The sequence below is a fragment of the Dipodomys spectabilis genome, unplaced genomic scaffold (assembly GCF_019054845.1).
Source record: "Dipodomys spectabilis isolate Male_0828 unplaced genomic scaffold, ASM1905484v1 ptg000227l, whole genome shotgun sequence".
NCBI lineage: Eukaryota > Metazoa > Chordata > Mammalia > Rodentia > Heteromyidae > Dipodomys > Dipodomys spectabilis.
Window position 1 is genome coordinate 6,223,379 of NW_024870904.1, and position 10,084 is coordinate 6,233,462.

A 10,084-nucleotide genomic window follows, 5' to 3' on the forward strand; every position below is an offset into this window, starting at 1 on the left:
AGGTTATTGTGAATGGGGTTGCTCCCTTTATTTCCCTCTCTTCCTGTATGTTATCAGTGTATAGGAAGGCAACTGATTTTTGTGGGTTTATTTTGTATCCTGCTATTTTGCCGAAGTGACTTATGATTTCTAAAAGTTTGGGGATGGAGTTTTTGGGATCGTGGAGGTATAGTATCATGTCGTCTGCAAAAAGGGATAGTTTAACTTCTTCTTTCCCTATGCAGATCCCTTTAATGTCTTTTTCTTGCCTTATTGCCCTGGCTAAGGGTTTTAGGACTATGTTGAAGAGGAGTGGAGACAGTGGGCATCCTTGCCTTGTTCCTGTTTTTAGGAGGATTGGTTGTAGCTTTTCCCCATTAAGTATAATATTGGCTATTGGTCTGTCATAAATGGCTTTTATTGTTTTTAGAAATGTTCCTTCTATTCCTATTTTCTCCAGAGCTTTTAGCATGAATGAATGTTGAATTATATCAAAGGGCTTTTCTGCATCTGTGGCGATAATCATGTGATTCTTGACCTTGGCTCTGTTGATATGTTGGATTACATTTATTGACTTACGTATGTTAAACCATCCCTGTGTCTCTGGGATGAAGCCTACCTGATCATAGTGTATTTTTTTTTATGTGTTTCTGGATTCTGTTAGCTAGAATCTTGTTAAGGATCTTTGCATCTGTGTTCATCAAGGAAATTGGCCTGTAATTCTCTTTTTTGGTTGGGTCTTTGCCTGGTTTGGGGATGAGCGTGATATTGGCTTCGTAGAATGAGTTTGGGATAGCTCCCTCCTTCTCTGTTTCTCTGAAGAGCTTGAGGAGTATGGGTATTAGTTCTTGTTTAAAGGTCTTATAGAATTCTGCTGTGAATCCATCTGGTCCTGGGCTTTTTTTTGTTGGAAGACTTTTGATAGCTTCCTGTATCTCATTATAGGATATTGGCTTATTTAATTGGTTAACTTCTTCTTTGCTCAGTTTGGGTAACTTGTATTTCTCTAAGAATGCATCCATTTCTGCCAGATTTTCTTCCTTTAGAGAGTATAGCTTTTGAAAGTAGTCTGTTAGAATTGTTTGGATATCTTGGGTACGTGTTGTGATGTTTCCGGTGGCATCCCTAATCCTATTAATATGGGTTTCCTCTCTTCTTTTTTTAATTAATCTTGCCAACGGGCCATCAATTTTGTTTATTTTTTCAAGGAACCAGCTTTTTGTTTGGTTTATTTTGGTTATGGTTTTCTGATTTTCTAATTGGTTAATCTCTGCTCTTAATTTGGTTATCTGGCTTCGTCTAGTAGTTTTAGGTCCTATTGTTTCTTGTTTTTCTAGTTGCAACATGAGATTATTTACTTGGTCTGTCTCCATTCTCTTGATGTGGGCACTGAGGGCAATAAATTTGCCCCTCAGGACTGCTTTTGCTGTGTCCCACAAGTTTCTTTGTGAGGTGTTTTCATTTTCATGGAGTTGTAGGAAATGCTTTATTTCTTCTCTGATCTCTTCTGTTACCCAGGCATTGTTAAGGAGTGTGCTGTTCAATTTCCATGTATTAGAGAAATTTCTGAGGTATGCTTTGTTATTGAGAGCTAGCTTGATTCCACTGTGGTCAGATAGGATACAGGGGATTATGTCGATCCCTTTGTATTTGCTTAGGTTCCTTGCATGAACTATGATATGGTCTATTTTGGAGAAAGTTCCATGAGCTGCTGAGAAGAATGTGTACTGTGTTGTTTTAGGGTGAAATACTCGGTAGATGTCAGTTAATTCCGCTTGAAGTATGGCCTCACTTAATTCGGTAGCTTCTTTGCCAATCCTCTGGTTGGTAGACCTGTCCTTTGGTGAGAGTGGCGTGTTAAAGTCTCCTAGTATTATCGTATTGGGATCTATTTTATTCTGTAAGTTTGAGAGCATTTGTTTGACATATCTGGGTGCACCGATATTTGGGGCATATAAGTTATTGATGGTTATATCCTCCTCTTGGATTGTTCCCTTTATTAATATGTAGTGTCCGTCCTTGTCTTTCTGTACTGATTTTAATGAAAAGTTTATTTTGTCAGATATCAGGATAGCTACACCTGCTTTCTTACTGGGGGCATTTGATTGGTAGATCCTTTTCCACCCCTTCACTCTGAGTTTGTTTGTATGTTTGGCTGAGAGGTGGGTCTCCTGAAGGCAACAGATGGATGGGTCTTGTTTTCTGATCCAGTCCTCAGTTTGTTTTCTTTTAATTGGTGAATTCAGCCCATTTATACTAAGAGAAAGTATAGAGAGATGCATTGTTGTCCCTGCCATTCCGTTTTCCTAAGTTTTTCTTCTTTCCTTTCCTCCTGTGCTTGCTCAGTTAGACTTTGAGTAATGCCTGTTTGGGGCAGGTCCCAGTTCCTGGTTGCTTTCTTCAGGTTGTGTCCCCCCTCTTAGAATTCTTTGTAATGCTGGCTTAATGTTTATGTATTCATTTAGTTTTTCTTTGCTATTAAAAGTTTTCAGTTCTCCATCGAATGTGAATGCTAGCTTTGCCGGCTATATCAGTCTGGCTGGGCAGTTATTGGCTCTCAGGGCTCGTATGGTGCTTTCCCAGGCTTTTCTTGCATTCATTGTTTGTGTGGAGAGATCTGCAGTGATTCTAATTTTTTTCCCGTTGTAGTATAGCTCCTTCTTCATTTTTGCTGCATGCAGGATTGTTTCCTTATTATTCAGATCCATCATTTTTACTATAATGTGTCTAGAAGTATTTCTCCTGGGATCTTGCTTGTTGGGTGTTCGATAAGCTTTTGTGATGTAGTTAAGATGGTCGTTTTTGAGGTGGGGAAAATTTTCATTGACTATCTTGTTAAATAGGTGTTGCATTCCCTTGCTCTGGAATTCCTCACCTTCGTCCACTCCAATTATGAGAAGGTTAAATTTTTTAGCATTATCTGCTTGCTCTTGAATTTCCCTTTGGTTTAATTTGAGTGATTTTTCCGTATCTGTCACTTTTTGGTCCAGTTGGTGTATTCTGTCTTCTGTATCTGACACTCTACCTTCCATTTCATTCACTCTGTTGACCGTGGCTTCTATTGTGGTTTGCATGGAGGAAATGGATCCCTTTATGGATTCAATGTTGGTTCTCAGAGTACTGATCTCACCTCTCAATGAGGTGAGATCAGTATGCATTACCTCTAATTTGGCGTTTATCTCACTTCTTACTGAGGTTTGTGCAGCTTCTATTTTTGCATCCAACTTTTGTTCAATATCCTGTATCTCTTTTGATAATTCATCCTTGTGCTCTTTCAATTTCTGATCCATTTCTCTCTTTATTTCTTGAGTCATTGCCTCCAGCAACCCTTGGATGTAGCTTCTGTCTTCCATTCCTGCTTTGCTCCCACTGGGGCTCTCCCCTGCATGGCTGCTGGCTTTTGAGGTGAGCTTGCTGTCCTGGGTGGTGGTAAACCTTGTGATTTTTCTCTGTGATTTTCGCATGGGGGTTCAGGAGACTGCTCTTCAATTTTGTTTTGGTGTGTCTGTCTTTGCTTGGTTGCTGATTCTGTATTGGTAGAGAGAGTCTGTGCCTGATCTGGGTTCTGTTGGGAGCCTATTTCCAGCTGCTATTCTGACTTACTTAGGATTCTCAGCTCTCTGCTGTAGATTGCTGGCAATTCCCGCCTTTGGAAGGGTTGAGCAGCCTAGACTGCTTGTGTTTGCTCCTACGGGTGCTCTTGGGAAGATCAGATGCTCTGGATGCACTCTCCCAAATACTGGAGTCTGCTATGGGCTCCTGATGTGTTTTTTTTTTTTTTTTAATTTTATTTTATTTTATTTGAGCACATACTGTACAGAGGGGTTACAATTACATGGGCAGGATAATGCATACATTTCTTACCAAGCATTGCAGCCTCCTCCTTTGTTTACCCTTCACCTCCCTTCCCAGCCTCCCCCCTCCCTCCCACCCAATAATACCCCCCCCCCACCGACATTGTAAAGCTGGTTTTGACATGACATTTTGTACTTCCCATTGTTGCAACAGGTCCACCTGAATCCTTAAACGACTTGTTTGTCCCCATCTCCTCCACATGTTATACTGACATCAAATATAGTGAAAGCGGGGGTTACACTGTGGGGGAGGGACATACAAAGCAACAAAGAAATAATCTTATAAATGCGTTAGAAATACATGTGTGAGCCACTGGAGCCCCCATGTGTTAGTACTTTTCTACTTACACATCATTCTCAGGTGAAAAATTAGGACTATAGGCAATGCCCTTGCTTTCCTGACTTGGAAGGTAAATATAATGAAACATATAGAAATGCTACAAAACCTCTTTTAGACATATATTCATGTGTGAGAAAAATTGCCTTTTCTCTCAGCATATTGCTTAATAGTTCCTGCTTTGGCCTGGAAGCTTAGTTCTTAAGGAAAAGAGGAACTGCATAGGGATAAAGGATTTGTCTGAAGTAAAATTTCTCTTAAACAGGTCTTTCCAGTTGGGATTATGACACACCCTGGACTAGTCCAGAGCTAGTATATGGTGGTCTGGGCACCTACTGAGATTACTTATGAACTGTTAATCTTACCTCAAAATCACCTTCTGTAAATACATTTTATCCTATTCAAATGAGCCAAACATGAGCAGATTAGATTGTAACCCTGAGCACAACCAATCTGAGCAGAGAGGCAGGGCCTGTTGCTGTATTAGTGATAAATAATGGGGCCGACTGCTTGCTCTGTGTGCCTGCTTGCCAGATTTTTGGCTGGTAGTGCATGCTTGTGTGTGCAAGTAAATTTTGCTTTGCTGCTGATTCATTTTTGTGTTTATCATCGTGACTGCAGTGGTTCTTGGAGAATATATTTATAACGCATTGTAAAATAAATAAATGCCAGTGTTACAAAAGTAATGGTGTATTGCTCAGAGCAACAAGGAGCTAATGTTTGAATAGTGTGAAACTACAGAGCAGACCACCAGATGATGACCACACTCCATTGTTGCTGTTCACACAGTCAGACTGTGTCAGGGAAGCAAAAGGTGGACTACAACATGCCAGGATAGACAAGGTTTATTGGAACATCACATGCTTATATAGAGCATACAGAGATAACAAGTAAATCTTACAGTCAGCAGGCAGAGTGTTAATCTTAGGCAGTTTTATGGGAGCACAGACAATGAGAATTTAACTTTAAGTCACTATGGAGGAATAACGAATCCTTATCAACAAATGGGCAGCAGTTAGTTACAGTAATCAAAGGTTGTGAGAGGTAGGTAAAGCAGAGATGAGTACACAAAGGGGTTCTGGAGGCAATGTCCTAAGTGTTCCCCACAGATTCCCCCTTTTTGTTTTAATGGCAGATCCAACTCCCAGTTAGTTATCCTTTTCCCCCTCCTCTGTAAAGGTTATTTTAACAGGATTACATTGGTAGGAATAGCAATGGGCATGCAGGGGTTTTGAGGCGAGATTCGTCAGACAAGAATAGGGAGGGCCCTTGTGGATAAGAGCCCGTGCCAGTTACCTCACATCCCCATCTAGCACAGTAAAAAACATTAAAACCACCAGAGTTAGAAATGTCCAAAGCAGGTCTATTAATATCTGGCCATATATAAAGCTCAGTATCTTGTCCTCTTCAGAATATGGGAGTAGCCTGGGTATTGGGAGTTCCACACATGTGGCATGGGGTATCCTCATGGGCTCCCACACTCAGGCTGTTCTACTATAGTCCAGAAAAACAAGGAAAATTTAAAACAGAGCGCAGACATAGCAAAGCAATCCCGGGTACCTGGTGTCTTTCAAGAAAGCCAGTTCCTTGTATGTGCCTTCAAGCAAGCCCAGAGGTCAAGATGACCTTTAAAATTTACTGTAAGCTCCCAAAACCCTGTCTCTGTTTCAAGAAGCGAACCCGCCTGTCTTAGGTTGTGTGGATCGCCTTGTCTGCCTTACCCGTCATGGGGAACTTCTTCAGAGCAAAGCTGAAGGCCCTGTCTTAGGTTGGTCAGACTGGCACCCCCTCTTACCCGTCTCTGGCTGCGGTTCCTCTCGGGGGAAATTTACTCACTTGGAGCTTGATCTTAGGTAACTGGCTGGCTAAACTCATAAGAGTTTTGCAGGGCTCGTATAATGCAAGGAAGGCGTAGAAAAAGCATCAGCCAAACCATTTTCAGGCAAAGAGTCAGGGATGGGATAGGGATAGCAGTCTTTGCCACTTTAGAGTCCAGAGGTGGGGATTGTTGTAGAGTAGGATTATTATTTTTTGGTGGGGTGGGGGTTCGGTCGCAAAGCCTGAGCTTTGGGCCTGGGCACTGTCCCTCAGCTCTTAAGCTCAAGGCTAGTGCTCTACCACTTGAGCCACAGCACCATTTCCGGCTTTTTTTTCTGCTTATGTGGTTCTGAGGAATCGAACCCAGGGCCTCATGTGTGCAAGGCAAGCGCTCTACCACTGAGCCACCTTCCCAGCCCCTCTAGAGCAGGTTTTAGACATATTTACACAAAGCTAAACAAAAGGTGGTTGTACAAGCAATAGGTAAAAGAACAATTAGAGCCGGTAAAATTAAACTAATTAGCTCCTACAGAAATATTAAACAATCCATAAATAATGACAAAGGGTGGTGATCAAAATGAAGTCAGGGCACCAGGTCAAAGGGACAGCTTCTCTCGTGGTGCTATTGATAATTTCTGCATTGTCAGTGCTGATCACTGCCCAGGTCACCCATTGAGGTTGATGTGAATTCCAAAGCCATTGCCAGGACTGGGAGGGTCAGGATAGCCATCCGCTGGATTATCACCATCTGCAATTGTCAAAGAACACAAGAGCTTCTCAAAGGAGGGTTGCCCTTGGGGATGGTTAGTTTATCCTTGGGCATCCTGCTGTATAGAGGAAATGGGTAAAAACTTAAGTTTCCTGGCAGGGATCCAAATGGGGGCTGTCTCCCCCATGGGAAAAACGCATCCAAATCCCCTGCCCACGGTAACTAGGGGGTCAGGTCCTCTCCATTGTTGTGTCAGGGGGTCCTTCCACCTGACTTTCACTTGGGGCTTAGAGTTTAGTTGTCCCCAGTGCTTCTGAAATCTGGATTCAGTGGCCCCTTTTGAATAATTTAAAACGTTAACGGTAAACAAAGCTATCTGTAACTGTATATGGGGGCTAACTCCCCATTTTGTTGTCATAATTGCTCCATAAGATATTGGTAATTTCTTTCTATGATACTTTGGCCTTGGAGATTATAGAGAATTCCTGTAGTATGATGAATGTGCCATTTGTCAAAAAACTGTCTTCTGCCTCTTTTGCACTGCCAGTGACCTCCTCTTTTCGGGCAGTACTCCTGGCTTCTGACCTGGTCAGTTCAGCCTCCTGAGTAGCAGAATTGCAGGTATGAAGGATCGATGCCTGATTTATTTGAGATTTTTAACCACCTCCTTTCATGGATATTACAATCAAAGAAATGCTTCCCCTTGAAAAGGGAAGAGGGTAATGATTGGAGAAGAGTGCTGAAGATCAGTGTGTGATCTCTAGTGCAGGGTTGGTTACAGGCTGATTAGTTCATCCACAGATGCTGGGGAAAGTCCAAATTCAAATGATTGTGCTTGGAAAATCCACCAGGTGTTCCTGGGACACCACCTGCATTGACTCAGGGCCTCTTTGCCCCTTTACTTCTTGTTTTTCTCTCTCTCTTTTTCATCGTCCAGGTCATGTAGAGAGGGGTTAGTTTACTCAAGTAATTCATTAAGTATATTTTGGCCAACTCGTTACACCTTCCCTCACCTTTCTCCTATTTTCCCTATCCTGACAATCCCGCTGCCCCTTTCATAAATGACTTGTTGTACCATCTATCCTTTAGGATTTCCTGGATGGTAATTCTCGCTGTTGGATTCTCCACTAGGATTTTCTGAATCAGAGCCAGAGGAGCAGAATCAATTTTTTTCCAGGGCATGAGGTACGTTCTTTTTTCTTTCCAATCACAATATTGTGGACAACTGTCACTGGGCTCTTCCCATGGTAAATCTCCAGCCAACATTTCAGTAAGAACTATGCCACAGGACCAAACATCAGCTGGTTCTGCATGACATTCTTCTCTCTTCAGAAGTTCTGGAGCCACATAAGGTAAAGTACCACACATGTTTGTCAAGAAACGCTCACAATTCTTATGGCGAAATACTGTGGCCAAGCCAAAGTCACAGATTTTGAGGTTATCCCTTTTGTCCAAGAGGAGATTCTCTGGCTTAATATCTCTATGAGCTATTCCAATACCATGCAGATAAAACACCCCTGCCATGAGTTGATGGAAGAACCTCTGAGCATCTTCTTCAGGCATGCCTATATCTGGCTGTATTCTATCAAAAAGATCTCCACCACTACAGTATTCCAAGAATAGATATCGCATATTGCCTTCTCTCCTGTGACCATAGAATTTCAAAACATTCTCATGGTTTAACATTTGATTAATGCAGATTTCTTTCTTCATATTTTCCGGAGAGTTCCTGGCCCGCTTCATGTCTACAATCTTCACTGCAACTGCCTGTTTAGTTGCTCTATTCACAACAAGCTGAACTTTTCCATAGGTACCTTTTCCCAGGGTTTTCACCAAGTCCCAGTCTCCACAAAAGGGCACTCTCATGACTTTTCCAATCAGTCCGGCAGACTTGTCCTGGGCCGGCCACCTTGATGCACCTTTGTTTTCCGTGAAGAAACCTGCAAATGAAGCTGCCATGATTACAGGTACAGGTTAATGTCTCCCGAAGGGAGTAAGCAACCAATGTGGGTCAGATGGACCCTTGTTCTGTTGCTTAAAACTGCCACTGAGAAGAGGCTGAATCCACCAGCCTGAGCCTTCGCCACTGCCTCTGTTCCTGGGAGCTTTGTCCTTTCTTGCTGGCTGTGAGGTTTGCCCTAGAAGTCTTGGTCACCTCAGCCTGTTCTGGAGCCTGTGTTTGAAGTTCTTTTCCTGCTTGCTCTTCACCTCCTTCCTCCAGCAGCCTGGACCAAGCAAATGAAGTCCAGGCCATGCTGCTCTCCTGTATATGCAGGACATGATGAGCCCACCCTTCCCTTTCTGGGAGGGTTTGCCCTTGCAGAAGCCTTCAGGAGCAGGGTGTGTCTTGTCTGGCCCCTGCCTTTAATCCTGGCTACTCCAGAGACTGAAATCTGAGTATGTAGGTTCCAAGCCAGCTAGGGAAGGAAAGTCTGAGAGAACTTTTTCTTTCATTTACTACCAAAAACAAACAGGCAAAAAACCACAAGTGGAGTTGAGACTCAAGTAGTGGAGAACAAGGCTTGAGCACAAAATCTTAGGACCCAGGACGAGAGTTGAAGCCCTAGCACTTGCACAGATTCTTCATGAATTTTTGTGCTTTCTTCAAGTACTCAGCTTTATCAATGTAGGCACATCTTTGTTTGTTACCTTTCTAACCTTTCTAGTGGTGGTAATTTTCTCAAGATTAATGGCCTTCTCTGGGAGTGGATAAAATGAAATCATCATTGGTGGGGTTTTTTTTTTTAATCAGTCGTTGGTCTTGAACTCTAGGCCTGGGCATTGTCCTTCAGCTCTTTAGCTGAAGTCTAGTGCTCTATCACTGGAGTCACAGTTCCACTTCCGGTTTTCTGAGTGGTTTATTGGAGGTAAGATCCTCACAGACTTTCCTGCCTCTGAGGCTGGGAATCTCAATCTGCAAATCTCAGCCTCCTGAGTAGATAGGATTACAGACCTGGGGCACTGGCACTGGACTGGTTGTAGATTTGTTGGTGAGGGGAGAGTCTCCCACTTGCCCCATAAAGTTTGGAGAGTGCCCCAAATTCTACTTATGCTTTCGGGAGGGTGTGTCCTCATAGTCACCCTCAGGAGCTTGGTGTGGCTTGCCCAGGACTCTAATCCTGGCTACTGAAGAGGCTGAGATATGAGGATATATGTTCCAAGAGAGGTAGAGCTTTGTTATCACCAATTTACTAACAAAATAGCCAGAAGTGGAGCTGAAATTCAAGTGGTAGAGTACAAGCCTTGAACACAAAAGTTCGGTCCCTAGACCAGACTTGAAGCCCTAGTGCTGGCACTAAAACCTTCAGGAATTTGTGTGTTTGTTCAAAGCAAAGATCTCAGTTTCATCGATGTGGGCTCTTTTCCTTGATATCCTTGTGGTTGCCT

At 42.8% G+C, this 10,084-nt stretch overlaps 1 pseudogene; it reads right to left on the reverse strand.

Moving 5' to 3' along the window:
* Positions 1 to 7,483: 7,483 nt before the first annotated feature.
* LOC122123349 lies at positions 7,484 to 8,563 on the reverse strand (annotated as a pseudogene).
* Between the last annotated feature and the right edge of the window lie 1,521 nt (positions 8,564 to 10,084).